Source organism: Nannospalax galili, unplaced genomic scaffold (genome assembly GCF_000622305.1).
Source record: "Nannospalax galili isolate Female #2095 unplaced genomic scaffold, S.galili_v1.0 scaffold290, whole genome shotgun sequence".
NCBI classification, from domain to species: Eukaryota; Metazoa; Chordata; class Mammalia; order Rodentia; family Spalacidae; genus Nannospalax; species Nannospalax galili.
This window is the reverse complement of record NW_008331486.1, coordinates 4569525-4596783: the sequence shown is the minus strand read 5'-3', so window position 1 is coordinate 4596783 and position 27259 is coordinate 4569525. Positions and strand designations below refer to the sequence as shown.

The 27259-nt window shown below is 49.1% G+C and overlaps 1 protein-coding gene and 1 non-coding gene across 8 annotated transcripts in view; both read right to left on the bottom strand.

Moving 5' to 3' along the window:
* The window catches only part of Ralgps1 (Ral GEF with PH domain and SH3 binding motif 1), a 269430-nt gene that overhangs the window by 241511 nt on the left and 660 nt on the right, over positions 1 to 27259 (bottom strand). The gene's annotated exons all lie outside the window — the stretch shown is intronic.
* LOC115069039 lies at positions 12173 to 12276 on the bottom strand. Its single transcript, XR_003848381.1, has one exon. It is a non-coding gene; the product is annotated as a U6 spliceosomal RNA (small nuclear RNA).

Genomic DNA, 27259 nt, shown 5'->3' with positions numbered 1-27259 from the left:
TGAACCATCTCACCAGCTCCTATTTTTTACGTTTTGGTTGTTAGCCTTAGCCTTTAACGGCTGCGCTATCCCTCCAGCCCACAGCTCCTATTTTTTTAAAAAATATTTTGTTATTTTATTTTCTGTGTATGAGTGTATCACCTGCATGTATGTGAGTGCACCCGTGTCGTGCAATGCCGTGGAGGTCAGGAGAAGGCTTCAGATTCTTCTGGAACTGGAGTTAAGGACAGTTCGTAGCTGCCATGTGGGTGCTGGGAATCAAACCCTGGTCCTCTGCAAGAGCAGTCAGTGCTCTTAGCCGCTGAGCCATCTCTCCAGCCCTGAAAAACAACATGCATGTATGTGAGTGCACCCGTGTCGTGCAATGCCGTGGAGGTCAGGAGAAGGCTTCAGATTCTTCTGGAACTGGAGTTAAGGACAGTTCGTAGCTGCCATGTGGGTGCTGGGAATCAAACCCTGGTCCTCTGCAAGAGCAGTCAGTGCTCTTAGCCACTGAGCCATCTCTCCAGCCCTGAAAAACAACCTATTTGAGAAGCACAGCACCTAGGGGAGAAAAGTAGCCACCCTCTCAAGGATAGCAGCCCTCCAGACTGGAGGCTGGGTCTCAGCCCAGTACTTTGGTGCCACCTTGTGGCCAACTGCTCAAATGACCAATCTCATTTCCCAACAGTGCCAAGGAGGCAAGAGGTCAGGGTCGTCATGATGTACAACTGTATAAAACCATGTCTGCAGGAGCAGGGGCAGCATGGGGTCGGGATATCAGGGCAGGGTGTAATTTATTTATCTGGCTTGAGTTTTAAATCACAGGTGTATAATGTTCATTCCTTTTAAAAAATTAATTCTATTGTCATGCCATCTGACAACAACTTGGTTACTTATCACAGGACAGAAGTGGAGTGAGAGGAAGTCTGGGCAGCACAGAACAACCCCAGCTGTTTGCATTTAAGTCTGTTAGATTCATAAAGGAGTGCCAGGCCTCAGGTGGCTGGAAGGTGGGGTTGGCCTCAGTGGTAGTGCCTGAGTGAGACCAGAAGACTAGCTCTGATGGGCAGCCATCTACTTCCCCACCCTCAACAGCTAGTCATGAGCTTCTGCACCGAGCTGCACCAGTGCCTTCACCAGTGCCTCCTGAACAGCCCAGCAGCCACTGAGGCATGTCCTGTGGGTGTCAGAAATACACTGATCACTCCGAGTCACTACCTGGAATATGGTCACCTCTCCTTGATCCCTAGACCTTAGCTCTGAGTGCCTCTCCTTGGCCCCCTGCAGCACCTGCCACTCTTTTGAGCAGTTGCTTCTTGCTGCTCAGCCAGCCAGGAGCTCTGTCCCATCAGAGTCACTCTATCTCAGAACCCTCAGAGGGACAAGGCTCAGGAGTCCCGCAGTCCTGGGTTTGAATACTGAGTCAGCTGCCCCTGAGCTCCATTTTCCCTCTGTGAGGTGGGATCAGACCACACTATTCTCATGTGGCCATTGTGGGAACCAACTAATAACAGCTCGGCACTTGTCTCGGAGCTTCATGTGCATCAAGCTCCTTTACCAAAGCCACCTTCATGGGTAAGAGCTGGCTACAGAGCTCAGCCCAGGATTATTCTCTCCCCAGCACCATCATGCTTGGCTGTGGGCTCAGGAAAAGTGAATGAACTACTCCCTCAGCCTGCAACAGAAAGAAGGAAAGGTCAGAGAGAGAGACCATAATGCTTAAAGGCACTCATGGCCCCCCAGACACTTGGTTCTGCTGCCATCAAGGTGTCCGGATGATACCAAACCTAGGAGAAGCAAGGTGCTCCAGCAGCTATCAGTACCCTGCAGAGCCTGGAGCTGATGCCTGGGGAGAGGAAAAGAAGACAGCTACACTGTGCTCAGGGTGAGCTCAGTGGGACACAGATGGATGCTGCCACCCAGGAATTCCCTTAGCCCTCTAGCCCAGATCCCTGTCCAGGCTACCAGCAGATGGACCATAAACACATCCAGCCAGTGGGTTCTGACAGCAATCCTGCATCCATCTGAAGATCACACCATCCTTGCATCCCACCCACTAGCAAACACCAGGGCAGAGGTCTTCCCAAGGGAGGATCCTCCCAGGCAAGCTTCAACAGACAAGGTCGCTGAGGGCAGCTGGCCCTGAGGGAGGGCTGAGGTTCCAAGCCACAGAGAATCACAGAGCTTGAGGGGCATGTTCTATGCTGGGAATGGAGGGACCCACAGAACTGGGTTCAAATGGGATGCAGGAACAATGGGATGCCTAGGAACAGGAGGGGCAGATGGGAACACAGCTGATGACCCAACCTTCATATTGCATCCTCTGTTTAACCAGCAATGTTTATAAACACAATCCCCAAAGCAGCAAATGACAGAGAAGGTGTAGTTATTTACCTAGAATGTGCCTTAATTTTTAAAATTCTCTTTAAATTAAGACTTGGCGTCAGTCAAACACAATAGAGTGAACAAGTAAAAGTCACCACTCCAGGGCCCTCCACTCTGGCCCCAGTAAGTGTTATAGGTGCTGGCACACTTGTTTCTGGCTGTTCTGCTAGCATCATGAATATGTGACTGAGGCGGGTTCATGGAGCTGTAACCCAGGTGCCTGCTGTCCACCAGACAGTTGCTATCAGCGCAAAGCTGTAGAGGCAACAGGCAGAGAGGCCTACAGTGTACACACTACTGAGAACTGTTCGTGTGTAACTCCGTAAAGCCTGGGGTGGGCCACACAGAGCATCCACAAGAACAGTGAAACAGGCAGGCTCCCTGATGGCAGCAGAGCTGACCATGCCCAGACTTTGCAGCCCTGGTCCCTCCATGGGCCCAGCATCTATCAGTCAGGTAACCACTCGCTAGTTGTTTAGGTACTTGATGTTTCAAATCCATTCTGTGAGAAAAGGTGACCTAGTCAGGTTTGTAATCCCACATGGGAACATTTGCCTATAATCTCAGCACGTGGGAGCTGAGGTAGGATGATTGCCATGAGTTCCAGGCCAACCTAGGCTATATAATGAGCTCTAGGGATATATACACTAAGACCCTGTCAGAGAAGGGAGGAAAATAAAACACAAAGGGTGATCTACAGTGCCTACTGCCTACATGTGTCGTAAGATGTGAGGAACACAGAGCACTCAGTACAGGGCCGGGTGCTGAGTGAGTATCCTCTGCTCCAGGGGCCACCAGTTTGCAGCACTTTCCACAAACGCCCTTCTGCAATGGGACAGCAGCCCAGTGCTCGGTCCTGGACTCCCCGCTGCAGTGTAGACAGCGGCTCTCCTCTGATGCCATCACACTGCTCTCGGCTGCCAGAAACCTGGAGCAGAGAGTGGCTTCGAGTGGAGCCCTGTGTGCATCTGAGCTGGTTCTGTGAGAACCACTGAAGTGCGAGGCTGAGCTGCTGGATTTAGTCAGGGACTTTCATATTTAGTAGACACTTTCAGATTATGTTCCCAGAAGTTGGAACAATTCATTGAACTACCAGCCCATAAGAAGTGCCACTCTCCTGGATCTCTGTAATTTCTCTGTTATTAGAAAGGTAACACAGACACTTGGTATTCTAGTTTGTGTTCTTCTAGTGACTCTCTTCTGAATTTAAGTTCCTTCTCCTCTTGTTTAACAAGAAAACTCCTACCTTTAAACACACCTAGCTTCCACTATAGCTCAGGATGGTTAATTTCTACTCCATGAGATACGTTCCTGAATGCTGTGTAAGAACTGAGAGATTTCAGAGGAGAAGAACGCAAACTCCTTTCTCCCTCTGGATGATGGAGTACAAATGTGATGCCTGGAGCTCAAGCAGACAATGCACTATGGAAGGGAAAGTGGCAGGATGTAAGGATCTTGGGTCCACCACATCTCTAGCCCTCCAGACCAATCCTAGACTGCCCACCTTTTGGGGGGAAGAGGAGTACTGAAGACTGGATCCAGGGTATAATGCATGCACTCTCCCACTGAGCCACATCCCCAACCCCACCTCTACTTCTCTATGTAGCCATTGTCACACAGGGAACACCCATCATGTGCAGCCCAACCTAGGCTTAAAGAACACCGCTTCCAATCCCAACAGGCACAGTTGAACCTTTAAGCCCTCTTTCTGTACCACAGCAAATAACTACATCTGTATGTCCGGGTTTAGGGTGCTAAAAGTAGACCACCCATTCCCTCACTCTTTCATCCCTCACCCTTTCAAATTCTTGAGCTTCCTGGGGGTACTTTACGACCTTTATTTTCAAACTATTATGATCTCCTTTACAGTAGGCCTCCTGTGTGTTTTTAAACTCTTAACAGTTTAACAAACAACTTCTATCTCACAGCCATGCTATCTGTGGAGACTGAACTTGCGTTCCCGTCTCTGCATCCGTTCTTCCCTACCACGCTCTGCCTAAAGCACTTCACTGGGCATTGGCTTCAGGTATGTCTCATTGAAATGCTTGGTGTCCCTCTCTCTGCTGACATGATTTTCTTCTGCAAGGACAACTGGGCCACCTCTTGGCTGACTGGATGGCGTGGCCTTGCATCCACAGCCTGCAGATGCAGCTCCCTGGAGAGCCTGCTTCTCTTTCCTGTGCAGAAGTCTCTCTTTTTCCCTATGAAGATTTTGAGTTTTTTCTCCTCCTTCTTGGAGTTTAGGAACCTCTGCAACTCAGTGAAGTTCTCTTCCATGGGGTAGGTACTGCTTCCCTTCGTTCAGGGAGCCCCACCAGTCACATGTCACTCCTGGATGAGGAGTTTGTTTATTATTTCCATTTCTTCTTACTGCTCTGGGTGGTGCAATATTTCCTCCTCAGATCTCTGACCACAACATTCAGTTCTTCCACTGACTTAAAATTTAACCTCGCCAGGCGTGGTGGTGTACACCTTTAATCCCAGCACTCAGGAGGCAGAGGCAGGTGGATCTCTGTGAGTTCAAGGCCAGTTGGGTCTACATAGTAAGTTCAATAAGACTTTGTCTAAAAAAAAAAAATTAAAATCTGTCAATTCCATTGAACTCCTCCCTTCTTAAGAGTAATGGTTTCAAATTACAGCAATAAAATCTCCCATCTGAGGAGGCTGAAACAGAAGGGTCTCAAGTTGGAGGTCAGTCTAGGTTGTAGAGCAAGCTCCATGTCAGCTGGGCAATATAGCCCTGAGTGGAAAATACTCAATGACTCTTCTTTCCTAGAGATAAAAATCTTGATTAAGCCGGGCATGGTGGCGCACGCCTTTAATCCTAGCACTCGGGAGGCAGAGACAGGTGGATCTCTGTGAGTTCAAGGCCAGCCTGGTTTACATAGTGAGTTCCAGGACAGCTGGAGCTACAGGGAGACCCTTGTTTCAAAAAGACCAAAAAAAAAAAAAAAAAAAAAATTTTTTTAGCCTTAAAAGTCATGTCCTTTAGTTCCAGAAACATTCCAGCACCTTCTGTAAAGTTCCTCTGCGCCTCTCCCTTCATCCTTGGAGAGAGTGCTACTCCCAGGGAAGCTTGGCTTCCTTCCCTCCCTCTCTGCAACAGCATTACCCATGTGCTGTCATTTTGCTTACAGCTGGGTGCAGACCGTCCTCTCCTGTTTACAACAGGCTATCTGAGCTTTAACACCGCAACAGCAAGCCCAAACCCTCCAACTTACCAGCTCTTGTTCCGGTGGGCCCAGGTAAGAGCTGGAAGCCTGTGACCTTCCTAGGGACAAGGCACAATCAGCCCTGATGCCCTGCAATTGGCAGGCCTGGGCAGCCCCTTCCAAGATGAAGGCAAGTGGGTAGCTGCAGTGCCTCTCAAGAGCAGAGGGGAATCCATGCCCAGAGCCAGGCTGCCCTAGGGTCAAACCCCTGCTGTGTGGCTTCCAAGAACTTCCTCAGCTGAGTCCACTCCCTTTATGCCACTGCCACCCCCATTAAACCACAGCCCTTTCCAGCATCCTCCTTCAGGAGCCAACCCCACATGGTAGGTGTATTTGAGGAAACCTGCTTCTCTTAGGTGCTGCATAATTACCTACGGCATAGTTAAGCACATATCAGAAGCTTCTCCTTTTCTGCCCCTTAGGAGAAGTTGACAGGCCTGGGGTTACTAGAAGAACCTGGAAAATACTGTTAGGTCTCAGCTTTTAACTTTGGTATCTGCTCCTACTGGAATGGAATCTTGAGGCTTCTTCAGGAAAACACTCTGATTCTTCCACAATCTTCTGTTAGCTCAAGGCCTTGGGCACAAAGGGATGGATGCTGGGAGCCAGAACAGAGACCCTGCTGGTCTCAGTGTAGTGAAATTTACTAAGCACCTGCTGCAAGTGAGATACTGGGCAGGACATAACCCTGTCTTTAGGGAGCTTAGGGTCTCGCCAAGAAGATAAGGCAGAGGAGATTAAAAGGTAAAAAGAAAAAGCATGGCACAATGCAGTGTAGCCAGGGCCACAAGAGGAGGTTCAACGGGCATCAGGAAGGTTTAAAGAAAAGAGAGGAGCTGGAGAGATGGCTCTGAGGTTAAGAGCACTGGCTGTTCTTGCATAAGACCCAGGTTTGAGTCCCAGCATCCACATGGTGGCTAATACCATCCATAACTCCAGTTCCAGGGGAATCTGACGTCCTCTTCTGACCTCCACAGGCATTGTGTGACACAGGTGCACTAACACACATGCAGGCAATACACTCGTACACATAAAAATAAGTAAAATAAATTTTAAAAAGAGAGAAAGTGAGCTGTGGGCAGAATCTCAGGCACAAATATGGCCAACGGTGGGAGGGAAGGGAGAGAAGATGACCAGCACACTACACAGTCCCTTGAAGATAACAGTCACATCTACTCATCCTCATATCCCTCTACCCCATCACCCCAGGGCCACCTATCACTCATACTGAGCTGAGCTGGCCCTCTCTAGCCAAGGGACTGCAGCAAGGACACCAGAAGGTAGGGAAGGGAACTGACCCGGACAGGGAAAATGGGCAAGGGAGAGAAGATGACCAGCACACTACACAGTCCCTTGAAGATAACAGTCACATCTACTCATCCTCATATCCCTCTACCCCATCACCCCAGGGCCACCTATCACTCATACTGAGCTGAGCTGGCCCTCTCTAGCCAAGGGACTGCAGCAAGGACACCAGAAGGTAGGGAAGGGAACTGACCCGGACAGGGAAAATGGGCTCTGTGGGTATTTAAATCAAAGAGGAGGAGATGTTGGGGACCCTTGTTGTGTAAAGTAGTAGTCTCTTCATGTCTGGATAGCCCATGGGCTTGGCTTCAAATGCAGAGATTCCTTTTTCAGCAGGGTGCCTTCCCAGCATCTTCCTGACTCATCTTTTGAAGCAGCCATCACAGAAACATGGCCTCCGGCTCTGGAAACTGTCAGCCTTTCCTGTGTGATTTTCAGACAGTCTGGCAGCCTGGCAGGTGCTCACCGCCACATGTAAATGGGACATCCTAAAAGTACCTATCGGCTAAAGCTTTTACCACTACCCCCATGGTATAAAATATCTTAGCCTTCTCTTAATATTGGGATTTTGGGTCAGAGACTGGGTCCCAGAGATTGGGTCCCAGAGAGAATAAAGCTGTAAGCACAGACTAAGCCGAGCCTTGAGTCTTGTGTACCGGCAACCTGATCCCCCAGAGGGCAGCACCTTCCGTTACCGACCCACGGACACCAGCTTTCGCGGTCTCCGTACTCGTTCCCTGCGTGGCTCAGTGGCCAGGAGCCTCACATCCTGAGGAAGGGTACAAGGGTGAAATAGAGACGGGATTCCGGCTGGACAATGCTCCAGTAGCAGAATAAGCTCCCAGCACCAGAGAAGTTGCAACAGCCACCAGCTGTCACCCGCAGCTTCCCAGAGCAGCTTCCCAGAGAAGTCTGCCGGATCTGCCGCCGCTCCCCAGAGCAGTCTGCGGACCCGCAGGGAGTGAGCACACCCTGCGCCCAGAGAGAGTGCAGTCGTCCATAGTGGGTCAGTGCAGCCACCTGACTGGAGAGAGAAGACTGTCCAAGTAACCAAGTATCAGAAGTCAGTTATCAACAGGAACAAAAGGTTGACAGCATGTCAGGGTGACCCCGAGTATGCACCATAAGAGACAGACTAGGGGGAAAGCCTTGATGTAAGAAGTTGGAGGAAGCCCCACAGTTAATCCCGGAAGAAGGAGGCCTGTGTTAGTTACTACTCTATCGCCATAACAGAATACTTGAGGTGACAACTTATGAAGAGAAGATATTTTGGTTCATGCTTCTGAAGGTTCCAGTCTAGATCAAATGAGGTCAGAATGTCATGGAGGGACCATCATGACAGGACAAACTGCTCTCCTCACGAGCCAGGAAGCAGAGCCAGAGAGAAGGAGGAAAAGACTTAGGGTTGCACAATCCCCTCTAAGGAGGGGGGGCATTGGACCTAAGGACCTCCTGCTAGGCCTCCACCACCTCCCAGCAGCGTCACCCTGGGAGCCAAGCCTTTACCACAATGACCTCTGAGGGAACTTCATCCATTACAAGCCTCCAGTCCCGCTGCACACACTCTCACTAAGGATGCCTGATGCCCCTCAGACCATTCTGAGTCCCTCAGCCCACCAGGCCTCATTTGGTTTTGCTAACTACAGTCTTGTTGGCTCACCTACACCAGGGTGCACCTGCTCAAGAGGACATCGGGAACACCTGCAGGGCCTCACAGCTCCTGACCTGCAGGCCATGCCACCCATCAAGTCTGTTTCCAGAGTGTTGCTACAAACAGTGGGGAGAACAGTTCAATTTATGCTGATGCTCCCCATGGCCATGACTTGTTTTTCTAAGCCCAGCCAGGTCAAATCAATAGTGCTATGAGATCTGATTTTAACCCGTTCTTTGAAATGTCAATTGCTTTTCCCACAGATCGGTATCTGATATTACCATTAGCCTATCAGGTGGCAAAGCCTGTCCTAAAATCACAGGACTTGATCTCATGGTCACTATTCTCTTTTCCTATCACAGTTTGGATGCAGGGTTAACATGAGGAATGAGCCACAAAGAAAGACTGGGAAATTTATCTGGAAGGCCAAACCAGATCAGATTCCACCGGCATGACCCAGCAAGAAAGGAGCTCTGGGGTGCAAGGGCAGCACACACTGCTTCCACCCTCGAGAGGGGAGAGAGACAGAGAGACAGAGAGAGAGACAGAGAGAGAGAGAGAGAGACAGAGAGAGAGAGAGACAGAGAGACAGAGACAGACAGAGAGACAGAGAGAGTTGTGTGTCTGCACACAGCTGAGACAGAGACAGAGAGACAGAGAGACAGAGACAGACAGAGAGACAGACAGAGAGAGTTGTGTGTCTGCACACAGCTCCTGCCGTGTGTGTGTGTGTGTGTGTGTGTGCAGCCCTGGAGTGTGTGGCTGTCTGCAGAGAGCAGAGGAAGGGCTGAGAAGGGACAGAGTGTGTCTGGTGCCTGATGCAAAGGCACCTGTGAATGGCTCCAAAGTGCTCCTCTTTCCACACAGGACACCCCACTCCACCCCTGCCCACACCAAGTGGGCAGCTTCATGACTTCTGACCTGTCTCCCTCAGCCCTGACTTCCTCCTGAGACCCAGGGCCACCCAGGGCCTAGGGTCCATTCCTGGGTCTCAGCCAGCTCTTCTCCTCTACCTCACTCTCTCCTTCCCATCCTTCTGTCTTTACAATGGCAGAGCAGCACAATCCTTGGGGTCCAGCCTCCTCTCCCAGGAGCCTCACTTTCCCAGCAACCCCCACATGACCACTGAAGTGGCAATGGACCCCATGTCCTCAGAACCTCTTTGTGACTAAGGCTGGTGGCCTAAGGTTCTCCTACCTCAGAGCAGTTCTGACACTCTCAGCTGCTGCTCTGAAACTGCTCTCTCCCACTGGCACGTTGGCATTCCTCCTCTCTCCCAGCTCCTTGGCCTCTTCAGTCTCCTTGGGGGCCTCAGCTGATCTCTCTGACATCTGCCAGCATCCCCCACCTCCACCTTTCTCCAAACTTCCTCTTCTCCAGTCCTCTCTGTCCTGCCCCTGGGTCCCAGGATCCAAGAGACTCAGAAGCACAGCTCCGAGCCCCTCCCTAGATCCCCACACCCTCCCCAGATCCCCATACCCTCCCCAGCTCCCAGCCCCTACCCAGCTCCCCTACACGCTCCCCAGTTCCCCCACACCCTCCCCAGCTCCCCCATACCCTCCTCAGCTCCCAGTCCCTTCCCAGCTCCCCAGGACCCACCCCATCCCACAGTCACGCATGCTAGCACACCAAGGTAAGCCCACATCATGGAACACTATGGAAACCCCTGTGAACTCACTTACCAGCGGCCACTAGCCTCAGCCAGGCGTCCATAGAGGGTGCCCCCTTCGTTCCAACCCCTAGCCTCAGCTCACTTTTTAACCTTCCACTACCACCAGTTTATTTAAAAAAAAAAAAAAAAAAAAAAAACTTCTGAAGTGTAAATTTATTTGTGACTTAAATATACACTCTAAGGTAACTAACACCTATATGAACTGTAAATACAATAGAAGGTTGAAAAGAAACATTAGATGAGCATGTTAAAAGTTATTCATTTCTTAGGCAGTTGGACCACCACACTCCCTTTTTCCTAGTGTTTATGTACACTTGTTCATAGACAGCCAACACACTGAGAAGTGTGCACAATACTGAGGGTGGATCTCAGGGAACTCTCACCCTTACAACCAGCACATAAGAGGGGGACCATCACCAGCCCCACATATGCCCACTGTACCCTTTCATCAAAACCCACCTCTCAGGTCACCCAGGGCTCTGACTTTTCACGGCAGGGATTCATTCTGCCAGTTTTCAATCTACATAAATGGGCACTGCAGCAAGAACACAGGCATCTGGGTTGGAGTGAACCTTGCAGTTCATCCAGATCTTCCCACTGGTTGGTGTTCATGGGTCCCTTGATTTGGTACTCCATCATGGAGTCACCACACGTGTCTCGCCATCTATGAATGCTTCCTTAAGAGTTGCAGCTGCTGTCAACAGAAGACACAGCCATGTGCGTTCTGTGTGGGACTCAGCTGGGATGGTACCAGGCAGCAGAACTGCTGGGTCACAGGGGGCTTGTCTAGCTTTGGTTCATGTGGTGGCTTTCCACAGTGGCTAACCCAGCTTACACTCTGGCCTACAGGGTACAGAAATTCTGGTGGCTCCTCAGTCTTGCTATCATTTTTCCCTACTGTTAGCAGTTCTAGTGAACAGGGGCTCACCGGGCAAGCAAGACAGTCCCTTTAGAGATGGCAACAGTGACAGTGCCTCAAAAACTCAAAGGCCTGAGGTGGGTCAGAGCCAGAGCCCACACCCAGATCCAGGGTGCTGTTCCAGGGGTGCTGTTGTTGCCACTCAAACACCCAAACAAGAGGAACACTGAAGTGCTGTGTACTGTGCTGCTCCCCCTACACCGCTGTGACAGAAAAGACGGAGTAAAATGGTCTGTCAATCCAACTTTGAGTCAGATACACAGAAGAAGGCAGGGAGACACACACACCCCAAGAACTAACAGTGCACAAGAAGCAGCAGTGAAAACCTTTAATCCCAGCACTTGGGAGGCAGAAGCAGGCAGATCTCTGTGAGTTCAAGGCCAACCTGGTCTACATAGTGAGTTCCAGGACAGCTGGGGCTACAGGTAATCCCAGCACTTGGGAGGCAGAAGCAGGCAGATCTCTGTGAGTTCAAGGCCAACCTGGTCTACATAGTGAGTTCCAGGACAGCTGGGGCTACAGGGAGACCCTGTCTCAAAAGAGACCAACTCTCCCTCACCCAGCAGTTGCCAAAAGTTCTCAGCTAAGTTGGGGCTTATTCTGATTTGAGTCTGCATGGGTTTTGTGCATGCTGTCATTGCTGTTGTAAGTTCATATGAACAAGCTTTCAGCTGCCTGGAAAACTATGCTTCCTTGTGGTCATCCACTATCTATGGCTCTTACAGCCTCTCCACCCCCTCTTCTGCAATGGTCCCTGAGCCCTGGGTGGCAGAGGTCAATAGGAGTCCTATCCAGAAACATACACTCTGCAGACTCTTAGTCTCTGTATTTTGGCCAGATGTGACTTTCTGTGTTAATCACCATCGGTTGTATAAGGAAGCTTCGCTGGTGAGAGTTGAGAGATACATCAATATTCCCTCTGGTCCATGTTCTGCTATATTCCTTGAGTTTTAGGTGTAGAAGACATATTGCAGATGTGTCACGTTGGGCTGGGCATCTCACAGACACTTATTCTCTGCGTTTGACCAGCTGTGGGACTCTGTAATAAAAATATGGACCACTTCATGAATTTGCATGTCATCCTTGCTCAGGGGCCATGCTAATCTTCTCTGTGCTGTTCTAATTTTAGTACATGGTCTGCAGAAGCACCTGTGTTAGTTTTTCTACCTTTTGACCTGTCAATTATTTGCTTGCTCACTTGTTTTGAAACAGGGTCTCACACTGTAGCCCAGGTTGACCTCAATTTATAAAGTTGGAGTGCAGATCAAAAGGCTAGAACCTCAGCAGTTGTCTTGGGCCATGAAGTGGCCTCAGACTTAGAAGGAGCCTGGCTCTCTTACCATGCAGACTCTACCTACTCTGAGGTGATTGCTTTCTGACTTCTCACACATGGAGAAGAAACTTCTATCTTATGTCATTTTGAGTTTACTGTCACTTGTAGCCCAACCTAAAGAAGGACAACAGGTAAATGAGAAAATGGATCATAGTAGACACAGTCACGTGACAGTTAATCTCTGCTTTAGACGTGACTGGATTTAGAGTCACACCCAAAGGGGCATCGATCAGGACATTTCCAGAGAGGTTTAACTGAAGAGGAAAGACCCACCCTGAATGTGGGAGACGCCATCCCATGGGCTGGGAGCTGGGGCTAAATAAAAAGGGAGAAAGCAGAAAGCATATGAATCAGCGTTCACCTCATTCTACTCCCTGATGGCAGACACAATGTAAGTAGCCACCTCAGGCTCCTGCCACTATGAGGGTCCAACATGATGGACTGCATCAAACTATGAACCGAAACAAGACTCTCCTTCCTTTTTTCCTCCCTCCCTCCCTCCCTCCCTCACTGATGCAGGTCATTTTCATGCTCCTTCAATAAAGTCTAGCATAGTTTTTATATCTATCAAGCAACTCAAATATTTATTGTTGAAATGAACAGGAATCTGGAAGAATGAGTGCAATTTCATTGCTTTAAAAAATTAACATTTTGGGTTTGGTAATTTAGGTCACTGGTATAATGCTTGCCTAGCAAGCACAAAGTCCTGAGTTCCTAGCACTTAAGGGAAGAAATTTTAACGTTCTAATCAACTCATTTTTCCAAATGAACATCACCATTTTATTATGCTTTATAAAATGCCTCATTAGAGTCACCCTACAGCTTTGCCAACATTTAGAGATATAATACTGTCACTGTTTTTCCATTTAAACTCTCAGGGAAGAGCCAGTGACAGACTGATTGATTGATTGGTTGATGATTGACTGATTGACTGACTTCAGCCTATTCAGTCACTACCCATTGGGTGAGAGGCTTCTGTAGCAAACATAATTATAAAAATGAGGCTTTGCAGTCAAAAGACAAACAAACATTAGGTAAGCAATCCCTAACGCCACCCACTACCATGCCTGCTAACTCAGGTAACCAGGGAGGCACAGGAGGTCCTGAAGCATCTTGTCTTCATCGCCCAGGTGTGAACTGGAGTGTCTTCCCCTCTTCTCCATGAGCAGCGTAGGTCCACCATTAAGGTTCCTGGGTCATGTCTTCTGTGACTCTGCCTGCACTGATCAACATGGACCCCTACACTCCCCGACAGTGCTCAAGCTCTCTGCATGCCTGTCTCCTGCCAGTGGACCTGGTTTTCCCTCCCACATGTTCATGTTGAACAGCTGAGCATGATGGTGGCGATGATCTTTATTTCATACCTGTGCCTCACTGGCTGGTTTAATCCAGTGGAGACATCTGTAAAAGTATTCAGGTGATGGGAGTATCATCAGAGGATTGTCCTGGGACAGATACTTTGGCTAAGCATCTTACCTATACAGCGTTCCACTGAATCCTTACAGTGATTCTCCTAGAAAAGGAGAAAACGGGGCTGGTAGTACAGCTTATAATTCCAGCACTTGGGCTGCAGAGGTAGGAGGGCCAATCACAAGTTCCAGGCTGGCCAGGGCTACATATTGAGACCATAAAAAACAATAAAACAAAGGTTGGTGAGATGGCTCATCTGGTAAAAGTACTTGCTGTACAACTCTGATGGCCTGAGTTCAATCCCTGGATTCCACAGTGGAAGGAGGAAGGAGAAAACAGACTCCCAAAAGTTGTCCTCTGGCTGCCATTTGTGTGCTCTCTCTCTCTCTCTCTCTCTGTGTCTCTCCGTCTCTGTCTCTGTCTCTCTGTCTCTGTCTCTCTGTCTCTCTCTCACACACACACACCATAATGTGCACATATAATAATTTTTAAGAATTAATAAAATGAAATAAAATAAAAATAAACTGAAGTACCCTCATACCCTGTTCCACAAGTGGTGAAAGGCCTTTCATGTCATATTCTGCTACACGTGCTCCCATCTCTGCCCTCACTGTCCACCCAGCTGTTTCCTTCTCTTAGCCCAAGCATTTGGGTTTCTCAGCTCAACCAACACTGGCACTTTTCCTTTCCTTTCCAGAGAAGCAAAAGGCCTCACCAGGGTGGTCTGCTCTGGTATTTAAGACAGCCATGTCCCTCACGCAGCTGCATCCTGCTCCACGACTGCGGCTTTCAGCACAAGGGTCAGTGCCCTGCTACCCTGCCAGGCTCTCGGGGTTCCTAGTCACAGATCAGATTCCCACCAGCTCGTCACTGGTTCTGTAAGCTCTTTCGGTCAGGCTCTTGAGCTTATTGAGGGTAGACTTTCAGTTACGCTATTCAGGACTCTCTCAGCTTCACCAGGAATCTGGGTAGACCTCATGTACTCTAACTCTGTGACTACACTGATGAGTGGCTTCTCTCTGCTTCCCAAACTCAGAACGGAGTACCCCAAGTCACAGGGCTCCCTCCCCCCAGGCCACTAATCCAATTTGAACTTCTTTCTCACCTCCCCAGGTCCTCCTCCAACAGTTCTGATCAGCAGCCTCTCCTAGGACTTAGGCATACATGCCTCCCCTGGGGCTGCAGGTCCATCCTGAACCCCAGAATCTTGGGCAGGTGGGGGGATAGCCTTTCTTCTCAGGAACCAGAGATTCGGTGCACAGGGGCAGCAACAGAAGGCTCTGGTGAATGGCTTGAGGTTTTCTGAGAGCCTGGCTGCAGCAGAGAGCCTTTCTGAGTCTTCTGCTCAGGGCAGCAGCTTCTCCGGAGAGAATCAGGGTCTACCTGACGGACATGAGAGAGACAGGCTCTGATCCTGCTGAACACCAGACAGCCTAGCTGAGGAACAGAGGAGAGACCCTGAGAGGAGTGGAGGCTGGTGCCTACACCATGGTCTGTCTTCCTGGCTGCCTTCTCCCCACCTTGCCCTTACCCTTACCCTTGCATTGTGCAATGGCATTCCCGGGATGGTGTGCTCACCACACAATCCTCCAACAATCCCATCACCTCCTAAATAGACCCCAGGGGCCATATGTTTATGCAAACAAGGGAGCATCAGAACCGCCCATGCAGAGGGCTACTTCCCTCTCTCTGGCAATAGAAGATGCCCACAATCCAGGTGAGGTATACCAGCTTCCCTCTCTCTGACAATGGCAGATGCCCATGATCCAGGTGAGGTGTATGTGATGGTTTGAATGAAAATGTCCCCCACAGGCTCCAAGTATTTGGACATTTTGTCCCCAGATGATGGCACTGTTTTGGGAGGTTTTAGAAGATGTGGCTATCCTGGAAGAAGCACGTCACTAGGGGTGGGCTTAGAGAGTTCTTAAGCCTTTCCAGATCTCCAGTTGCCCTCTTGCTTCCTATGCCTGTGTGATGATGTGAGAGCTTAGCTTCTGCTGTTCCTGCTCCAGCCACTTCTGGCCACCATGCCTTCCTGCCACAATGGACTGTAATTTCCCTGGAACCACACGCTCAAATAAACTGCTCCTTCTATAAACTGCTTGGGTCAGTGTTTCTATCACAGCAACAGAAAAGTGACTAATACAATGTACCAGCTTCCCTCTCTCTGGCAATGGCAGATGCTCATGATCCAGGTGAGGTATACCAGCCCAGAACATTCTGGGTGCCAAGTGAGCATATCAGTCACAGTGCACTTCCACCTAGCTGTCCCAAGTTCCCCAGACTCAAAATGGTCAACCCCACTTCACTACCTTCCTTCCTCCTCCCCAACCAATACATTCGCATTCCATTTCTCAGACACTAGACCCACCATCTCATGTCAGCAAGAAACTCTGATGTCACCTTCCTTCCCTACTACATCACCATGGTGAAGGTCTACCACCTCAGTTTCTGTACAACAGCCACTCCCCACCCCATGGCCAGGGTGAGGAACTATTATCTGACCCCCTGAACTCCAGTAACAGCCCCTACTCATCTCCTGATCTCCAGCGTCCTTCTCACCACACTGCCATCAGGACCAGTAGTCTTGAACCAATTCCAGGACAATGGGTTCTCCTCCGAATCCAGGACAATGTCTAAATCTGTGCACACTGCCGGCTGGGCCTCTGTGGACGGACCTGAAGCCCCTTTCAGCAGCACCTCTCCTGCCTGCTCTCCTCCCACCTTCTCACTAACCTCACACTCCAGCGCACACACTGGTCCAGCAACACACCAGCTCTCCCTGGCTTCTGTGCTACCACCCAGTGCACCTCCTGCCCAAGCCCTGCACCCAGAAAAGGGAGCCTTTCTGTACAACCTGGGTCTCATGTGAACACGTGAGCTTCCGTCTCCACTGCCCAGCCTCACCAGACACTGTGCTATCCTCATTGTTTCCTATTTGTCAAGTCTGTGGGCTCCCCAAGGCAGCGACACAGTGTCAGGCCCAGTTACCAGCTCAGTAGACTTGTACTTAATGATTAAAAACCACTAATGAGGTCAAGGTGCCTTCCCATTCCCTCAAGAAGCAAGGAGGCAGCCAATCTTCCAGGTAGGAGAAATGAGGCCAACTGCTATCCTGGAAGCCAGCGAGGCAATGGCTCAGAAAGAGATGCTGCTTAGCGGACAGCAGGCAAGTACTGGAAAAGAAGTGTCTACTGTGAAGGCAGACGTGGCAGGGATCCTTAGTGCAGTTCAAGAAAGCAATGCTGAATCCTGGGAACAGCGCTGACCTCACTACCTCTCTTCTGTGCTCACTAGGGCACATCTGCTACCTCTTATAGTCACCAGGCCCTCTTCCTACCTAGAACCATGGCAGGTGTGGCTGCCACCTCTGCACCTGGCTCATTCTAGCTTATCCTGCAGGGCGGCAGCCTAAAGGACCTCCTTCTGGCTTACCTAGTCAGTAAAACCACTGCATCAGGCCCTCTGGCCACTTTGCACTCCTCTTTTCTAGCTGTTCACAGAGCTTTAGTTAATTTTGTTTTGCTTTAATTTGTTTTTTGAGATGGCATCTCATGTAGCCCAGGCTGGACCTGAACTCACTATGTAACCAAGGATGTCTCTGAATTCCTAATCCTCTTCTTTCCACCTCCCAAATGCTGGGATTACAGGCATATGCCACTGCACCCAGCTGTAGTTAATATTTTACACACTGATTTATTATTGATTTTGTGCTAGTTTTTTAAATTTTCTACTAGACTATATAGCAAAAAATAGTGAGAGCCCAGCTGGTTTCCACTGCTATGGCACCACACCCAGCATGGTACTGGCATTTGCCAGCACCACCAAGGACTGGATGGGCAGGTGGATGGACAGATGGGCAGGCAAGTGGGTCTGGCAGCACAGGGGGAGGAGGAGCGACACTGCCTTCTGCTGCTGGTGTGGTGTCTTACATCCCCAGGCTCTTCCTCTCTCCTGAGTCCTCACAAGGTACTCTCAGGGGTCCAGTGCCAGGCTTTCTTATTGAGGAAAGGATGCTCACACACCAGGAAGGCACTGATCACCTGGAAGGCAGGCATCTCGGAGCAAAGCCTGGACATTCTCCTCGGTATCTGGAGATTTTTCCAACACAATAAGCTGTTCCTCCCTGTTCCAGGAATACTATTGGGTGTGTTGATAAAACTAGGTTCCAAGACCCTCCCAGATCTAAGGAACCCACTCACACCCATGCCCAGAATCTTGAGGGAACTCAGAGACCAGAGGCACATTTTTTTCTCAGCTAGCCACCTCACCAGGCTAAACAGCAGAGCCTCAGACCCAGGTGGGGCCTCATCCTGCCCCTGTGCAGTCACACTGGCAACTCCACAAACCGCCCTGACGCAGAGGCTGTCATCTGAGATAAATGCTTAACCTCAGATACGGTGTGTTAGCCCTGGTGCGTGACCTGCCAGCAGCTGTTGAAAGACTGCTATATCCAAATGGCTGCGCTCAAGCCACAGGTGAGCAATCAGTACACCGGAGTATGAAAGCCAGCAAAAGCCTCACCTGGAAAGGAGGAAGCGTGGGCCTGAGGTTCTCCACCCTCCACAATGAGGAGCACCAAGGCTGCCCTGTGCTCACATGTCCAAAGATAAGTTGCAAGAGTAAGACGGCTAAGTCAGGGCCATCTGAAGTCAGCAAGGAGGCTACATACCAATCAGCAGAAACCTTCCAACCAGAGGCTGGAGAGATGGCTCAGTGGTTAAGAGCATTGGCTGTTCTTGCAGAAGACACAGGTTCAATTCCCAGCACCCACATGGTAACTAACAACTGTACCTAACTCCAATTCCAGGGGATCCAATGCCTTCTTCTACCCTATGTGGGCACTGCACGACACAGGCGCACTTATACGCATGCAGGCAATATACGCATACGTATAAAATAAAAACAATAAATTAAATGTTTTTTTAAAAAACGTCCAACCAAAACCTTCCCCAAGAACCCAAATTCTAACTCTAGTCATCAACCAACAAGCACAGACATGAATGGTCACTATACATATCACTGTTTGCTGGAAAGGTTGGGATTCACTGGTCCTAACATTCCACGTTGAACCCAACTCCCCAAATCCAACGATCAGGAAATTAAAATATATAAAACAAACCAAAACTATCACAGGTGCTTTATTTCTAACACATCCCCCTTTCCTGTCTTGCCCGTGACTCCAAAGCATGGATCAGACCCACACCTTGGGGTGTCTGCAGGGTGAGAAGGGGCACTGGGAGAGGCAAGAGAGCCCCAATTCTCTCATAGCCACACCTTGGCAATTAACCTCCTGAGCTTCCATTTTCTTTAATGCACATCACACAGGTCCCTGCTGGACCTGCCAACCCTGTCCAATCAATACTTGGCAGAAATCACAGGTGTTGAGACATTTGAAGGCTGTAAAGTGCAGAGATATTATCTGAAGGAGGGGGCCTCTGGTCCGATGACCTCATTTTATGGATTCCTGGTCCATTTTATCTGTTGACTCCTCACACATTTACTAAGCACCAGATACCCACTGGTGAGCAGTCACAGCCCTTGATCCAATGGCACTGTGGACCCTGTAACCAGGGGACATAGACGCATATAACAGCCACTCAAAGAGCACATTGTTATACCTTGCAGGCCGGGCTAATGACTTGGTCTTCCTTCTGAGAGAGAGAATGCCATTGAAGGTTTTCCGCAAAGATGGTGATGTTCTCAGACAGTTCTGGCTATCCTGGGCTAGTGTCCTTACCCACAAAGTGGAAGAGTCACAAGAAGTTGTCAGTGGTGGCACAGTACCACTACATGCCACCACAGAATGGAACACTGTGGAAGCCTAGAGAGGGGCAGTTTACAAATGCTCCTGGAATGAAAGAGTCAGAGATATGGTGGTGCCTGGGAAGAAAGACCTAGATCAGGCATGGTGGTACATGCCTGAAATCCCAGCACTTGGGAGGTAGAGGCAGGAGAGCCTCCTTAGCTACTTAACAAGTTCAAGGCCAGCCTGAGCTACATGAAACCCTGTTGGGGGGGGAAGAAGGCGGGGGAAGAGAAAACACAAAGAGAGGACACAAAGAAGGAAATGCTTTAAAACAGTGAAAGTTACTAATTCCACAGATTTTTATTACCACAAAGAGGCAAACACGTTCCTCTGCATTTATTAACTTGTTTTCTATAAATATTTAATTCAGAAATGTACTAAAAGATCTCCCTTGCCCTACTTATCAGACTTATACAAGAGTGGGTGGGAATTACTGCATTCAATAAACATGGACCTAAAGCTGGTCATCATTCTTCCTTTCTTCTCAAATAAGACACTTTTCAGAAACCGATGACTGTCAAGGTGAAGCATTTACATTTTCTTCTGACAACTCAAGTAATTGTCTAAACTTTAAACTCAAACTTTATAATAAAAGTATTTAAATTCTAAAGAGAGAAAATATGCTACATATAAAAGGCCTGTTACTGGAGTTACAACAATGAACCAGGAAGGGCTCAGGGGTCAGTCCCCTCTTCCTGGAGAGACTCAGCCCTTGGGCGAATGCATCTCTCCCTCTCCAGGACCCTCTGTCCTCCTGGAATCAAGACCTGTATCTGCCAAGCCAATGCAGGATCAGTTTTGCCCACCAGCTCACCTGAACTTCAGCACATTCCTTACGCAACAACTCACACAACTCTCATGTACCATCATTGGTACCCAGCCAGGGACCCTGGTGAAAAGAGCCTTGTCCTAGTTCACATGTATCACTGTGTATGATGTATAAGCCTTCTGCTAAGTGCTGTTCTGTGTCATTTCTCGGAAGCCCCATGAGGGTCATGCAGAGGAAGGCACTACCACAGCAGATACACTGATGAGGAAACAGAGGTGTGGGAACTTCCTCAAGGCTACATGGGCTCATGAGCAGCGCAGTCTCTGTCAGCCTTTCTGATTCTCAGGAGTCCCATAAGTAGACTCAGAAGTTCTGCAGAACAGTGGAGGGATGTGGGCCCTGGGTCTTCATGGTCTCTGTTCTCATCAGTAAGTGCACCTGAGACAAGCCCACCTCATGCCTCCCCTGGGGAAAGCTCAGGAAAGTGTTCAGGCAAACAGGGTGCTTGGTCACAATGGCACTGGGTCTGAACTCCTCCTTTAAGAAGAGCTGGGGCAAGAGGAGGAAATAAACTTGTAGACCAGCTCACAGGCCTGGGAGGAGCATCCTTGGGATGCCTTCGGTGCTCTATGACTTCCAGTTGGCTTCTCAGAAATGCTGGCCATCTGACTAGCACCACTAACACTATGCTAGAACCAAAAGAAACAACTAAAATGTGCTGCTTGGGCCTCCCCAGCGCACTTCCTACCAGGCACTGTGCTAAGTACCCGCTGCACTGTGTTGCTGACACTTCAGCAGCCCCAGGTTAGAAATACTGTCATCCATTTAAAAGGCAGGTAAGACACTTGTCCTTTGTCACAAGGGTTGTCTGGCAGAACAAGAATGCAAACCCAGGTCTGCCTGCTTGAGAGCCTTAATCTGCTTGGTCACTTCATTCAAGAGCCTCTGTGATGGTCAATCACCTTTGGTCACTTTCATTTGTAAAGGGTGGGACAGAGCCCTTTCTATCATCTGAGGTCCAGTGTAAGGAGTAGCCCAAAGCAAGAGCCAGCAGGGCAGATAAATGAATGCTCACCTGAAGAAAGCATCACATCCCCATGTGATATGACAGATCAAGGAGTGCCAATGACAGTCAAGGAAGGGTGACCACCACCTTCATATGCCAATCCAACCAACCATTCATAGTTAAAATCTACATGCTGGGGCTGGAAAGGTGGCACTTACTGTTCTTTCAGAGCACCCAGATGGCAGTTTACCACTACCTATAACTCCAGTGCCAGGGGATCTGAGGCCATCTTCTGGACTTCATGGGCTCCTTCATGCAGGTGGTACACATAAACTCATGAAGGCACATATACATACACATAAATTTAAAATAAATAAATCTTAAAACATCTACTAGCTGCCTAGTCAGCTCCCCTCAACCGCTTTTCTCTAGCTTCAGCCACTGCCAGGAGAGGACAGAGAGGTGCATGTCAGCAAGCATGACCAACCCATCCTCAGACTGTCCTTCAGCTCCGCCTGGAAGAAATAGTTCTTGTCCTGCCCATTCTGAAGACTCTGCAGGACAACTGTTGTGGCCAAACCCAAGGCCCACAGCTGGTGTGTGGCATGGCCAAGGCCCATTTCAAAATAAGCACCCAAGGACTGGGGAGTAAAGGAATACAGTCCAAAGACTAGGTCCACCAGAGACCTGCTGACTTATTAGAAAGCACAGGCAACGTTTGGAAGCATGACTCATCTGAACAGAGGTCTATCATGCAGCCCTGGGGCCTCAGCAACAAGCAGGAGGCCTTTCCCTGTGCAGGGAGGAGGAGACACAGGCATAGCACCACCCGTGTAATAACTCAACGCAAAGTCAGATCAGGGTGTGCACATGATGACAAGGAAGGGGTCACTTTCCTAGAAGAACTGAGTAGGGGTCACAAAGGAGGGGAAACTGAGGTTGAGACACCCCCCACCCCAGGCCACCCAGGAGAAGTCATTATTCCTTGCTTCTGTGATCCCACACTGCTCACCCCCCACTGCTGGGCCCACCAGGCTGCTCTGTATTCAGCATCTCGAATGTATCTCTACATTGAAATGAGATGTGAGCATCTCAAAGGCACCCTTAACCACCCCAGAGCCTCCACTGGCAGCGAACAGCCTGCTGCAGGCTGTGAGCCCCAGCAGCACACCAGTTCTGGGCATCTACATGACCTGTCAGTGTGCATGCTTTGCATGCATGATCTCATCTCTGCACAAACATCAAGACATATCTGATTAACATCACCCATCTTACAGACACATAAACTGAGATGTAGGGACACTGAGTAAATTGTCCCATGTCATCCAGCCAGTAAGTGGTAGGGCTAGACTGAATCACAGGCTGAATGGAAAATCAATTCTCAATTATCAGAAAACAAATCCCCTTTCCCTTCTTCCTCTTTCACTTCTCTGCCTTGCATCCAGATACATAGATTGCCCTTTAACCTATAGTTCACTGGGACCAAAGTCATTTCTGTTCAGCCCCAGCAGAACAAGGGACATCTCTTATTAATCTTCTAAACAACGATTGCTAAGCAGCAGGACGGAGTAAACATGGGGGTGGGGAGGTGAACACAATATGTGCAAACATGGGGGATAGACACAATACAGTGCTGACACTATCATCGGAAGCCTCACAGAGGAACTTTATGTAGCACTTTGTCGGAACAGTTTCCAACATGGGGTAAGTGAACACATAGAATGTTACAAGAGAAAGAATGCAGAATAAACAGAGAACTGGCAACAGCAGAGGCTTCTAGGGAGAAAGACTGGGAACCAGCAGCTTCAGACAAGACAGACACTTTACAGCTGATCACCCTCACTCGTTCAAAATAATCTGTTATTCTTTCCAACTTTTTTTTTGTGTGTCTTTTTGAGACAGGGTCTCCCTGTAGCCCCAGCTGACCTGGAACTCACTATGTAGACCAGGCTGGCCTTGAACTCACAGAGATCCGCCTGCCTCTGCCTCCCGAGTGCTGGGATTAAAGGTGTGCACCACCATGCCCGACTTTCTTTTCAACTTCTTAAAAAGATAAAAAATTTAAAAACTATTTAAAAGAAATGACTACAAGCAAAAAAGACTGTGTGTGAATGTGAACAAACACCGAGCTCAGTGTACAGTGAGGCAGGACTATGGAACAGCTTTTGCCATCTTACTGAAGTTTACACTAATGCCACTGGTGTTGGAATAATCTATTGTTTTGAGACATAGTATCACTATGTAGCCCCAGCTGGCCTGGAACTCACTATGTAGACCAGGCTGGCCTTGAACTCACAGAGATCCGCCTGCCTCTGCCTGCGAAGTACTGGGATTAAAGGTGTGTACTACCCACCTGGCTGCAATATTTTGGGACAAAAAAATAAAATGGATGTAGAAGGCACAGGTACAACACACAGGTAAGGAACAATGAAGTTGGTCAGGCCTTCTTCATAGTAAAAGTCCTTTATCAGTTCCTTCAAAAAGGATTTAATGACTGCCTACTATGTGCCAACTGGGGGCAAGATTGTTTTGTTTTTTTTTTCTTCACATAGTAGCCTAGGCTTGCCTGGAACTCACTATGTAGCCCAGACTTGCTTCAAACTCATGGCAATTCTCTTGCCTCAGCCTCCCAAGATCTAGGATTACAAATGTGAGCCACCATACGTAACTTGGACAGGTAGATTTTTTAAAACTATTTTTTCAAGTTTTATTTTTATTTTTATTTACATGTATGTGTGTGTGCATCTGTCTGAACACCTGCTGTGTATGTATGGGTGCCAGCAGAGGCCAGAGAGGGTTTCACATCCCCTGGAGCTGGAGTTACAGGCAGTTGTGAGCTACCTGATATGGGTGCTGGGAACTGAATTCAGGTTCACCAGAAGAGCAGCAAATGTTCTTAACTGCTAAGACATCTTTCCAGCCCCTAGACAGATATTTTTGAAAGAACTAAACCATGGGTCACTGGCTTCCGCCTTCCTGCTTTTCAGGAAGATGTGAAGATTTTCAGCACGCCAATGGGAAGTCAGAGCTAGAAGCGCTCCTGAGAATTGCATAGTCCAGGTCTCTCCCAACTCAGCTAAGAACACAGAGGACTGGAGAGGGAAGGAGATCTGTTTGAGGTTATATAAGCACAGGCCTCAGAGTGCCTAGTCCTGATCGCCTTGATGCCACATGCTGCTCTGAGTAATGTTGAAAGACAGGCAGGAAAGGGGCAAAGACAGGGAAGGACAAGGTCCCTAAGACTGAGAGAAAACAGACGCAGCACTTTCAAATTTCTTTTCTTATTTATTCTTCACAACAACCTCGCAAGGTATCCAGACTTGTTCTTATTTTTACAAATAAGGAAATCAAAGCTCTAAGAAGGGAAGAGGCTCATGCAGGGTCACACAGCAGGAGGGCTGGGAGGCTCAAAACCAACCTGCCTGCCTGCCATGTCAGAGTCATTACCCTCTATGTAGTAAGGAATAGACTGGAGACCTATCACAGAGAGTTCAGGGGGTGACAGTTTTCTATTACGAGGTTTTTTCTCTCAGCTCTGAATTCTGTCACCCCAATTTTAACAAATGAAAAGCCAATCATGGGGCCACTAAGATGGCTCAGCAGTTAAAGATGCTTGCTGCTAAGCCTGATGACTTGAGTTCAATCTTTGAGAACCACACAATAGAAGGAGAGAACAGACTCCCTCAAATTATCCTTTGATCTCCACATGCATGCCATGACACGTGTGACCCCATCATACAAAATAAATGCAGTAAAAAAAATTTTTTTGGTCTTTTTGAGACAGGGTCTCCCTGTAGCCCCAGCTGACCTGGAACTCACTATGTAGACCAGGCTGGCCTTGAACTCACAGAGATCCGCCTGCCTCTGCCTCCCAAGTGCTGGGATTAAAGGCGTGCATCACCATGCCTGGCAATAAAAATATTTTTTAAAGAGAAAGAAAGAAGGGGCTAGAGAGATGGCTCAGATGTTAAGAGCACTGGCTGCTCCTGCAGAGGACCCTGGTTTAATTCCCAGCACCCACAAGGCAGCTAACAACCAACTGTAACTCCAGTTTCAGGGAATCTTTATGTCCTCTTCTGGCCTCCACGGGCATTACATGACATGGGTGCACCTACCTACATGCAAGCAATACACTCATACACCTAAAATAAAAATAATAGGTGACTGGAGAGATGGCACAGTAGTTAAGAGCAGTGGCTGCTCTTAGAGACCTGAGTTCTATTCCCAGCACCCACATGGCAGCTAACAACTGTCTGTAACTCCAGTTCCAGGAGCTTCAGGGACTCCAACGCCCCCTTCTGACCTCCTTAGGCATTGCACAGGGCCTGCTGTTCACCTAGAGAACAGTCCCTAAGAGCCACTTACATAGTTTCTTCCAGGACAGGAAGGAACAACTCACACATGCTGCCTCTAGACCTAGCACCTGTCACACAAGTTCTCCCCCAACAAGGGCCCGTCCCTGAGACATCATCCCCGTGATGCCCCTAGGTCACCCTTACACCAGTGGTAGCAACAGAGGCCAGCACTGTGATGTTTGGTCCCCCAACGTCCTATGGCTTCTACAGTGAAGAATTCTTCCAGGACAGGAAGGAACAACTCACACATGCTGCCTCTAGACCTAGCAACCTGTCACACAAGTTCTCCCCCAAAAAGGGCCCGTCCCTGAGACATCATCCCCGTGATGCCCCTAGGTCACCCTCACACCAGTGGTAGCAACAGAGGCCAGCACTGTGATGTTTGGTCCCCCAACGTCCTATGGCTTCTACAGTGAAGAATACAGACCAGCAGAGATTCTTCTGCCACCTTCTTTTCTGTCCATAGAGCATGAAGAGAAGGCACTGCAGATTAGATCGGCCAGCTGCTAATGAGCTGACACTGCAGAGAGCCAAAGGTCACACCCAGATAAAGGATGTGTCAAGCACAAGGGCCCTATCATCTCACCCCTCCTCTCTGCCCCTAGAGGAACCTAATGAAGGTCAGCTACACCCCTCTATCTGGTGTCTTCCTTCTGGAATGGGACAGAGTCAAGCTGGACAGGAATGACAGAATTCTACAAAGCTCCACTCCATTATGTGGCTGATGTGATTATCAGCTAGCTCAGAGTTCTCGTTGGGGCTGGGGTCTAACGGTCAGAGAACAACGGAGCATATCTCCACTTTACATTGGCCATGGCTCCCCAGGTCCCAGAAATCCCAGAGAGAAGCAGTCATGATCTAAAACACTAGTTTGAACCCCACCCCCCCAAAAAACCTCTTCCCAAACTCTAACAACAAAGTGGCCTCATATCCCTGCCTCTAGACAAGTCATCTTTCTCTGACCCCCAGGGAGGTCACAGGCAGGCTCCCGATGCTCATTTTGCATAGAACAAAACAATGCTCAAAAGCGCAAAGGACTTCCAGGGACTACAGACTCAAAAGCTCTGAGTACTCCGCCCCCTTCCGCCCCTTGGTCCTCTCCAAGCTGCCATTTCGGCCTGTTTGAGGCAAGCACAGTGAAAATCAGTAGCAGCATATGCTGCCCGGAGTCAACAACCCTTCCAAGCATCGCAGGAACTACAGTTCTTCAATCGCACACACTTTCCAACAGCCGATCAGTCAATGAAAAAGTCAACCACCCCTCAATCCAGCATGCTCCTTCCACAGCAACAGGGGTAAAAACGCAACAACAGTGCGCCCCACTTAGGGAACGGCGTGGCATAGGGAAGCTGCCGGCCTGGTAACCGGAGCAGCTGAGATCCAAGTGCGACTCAGCAGAGGCACAGGTAGGCCTGGCCCGCCCCTGCAAGCAGTCAGATGCCTCCAGAACG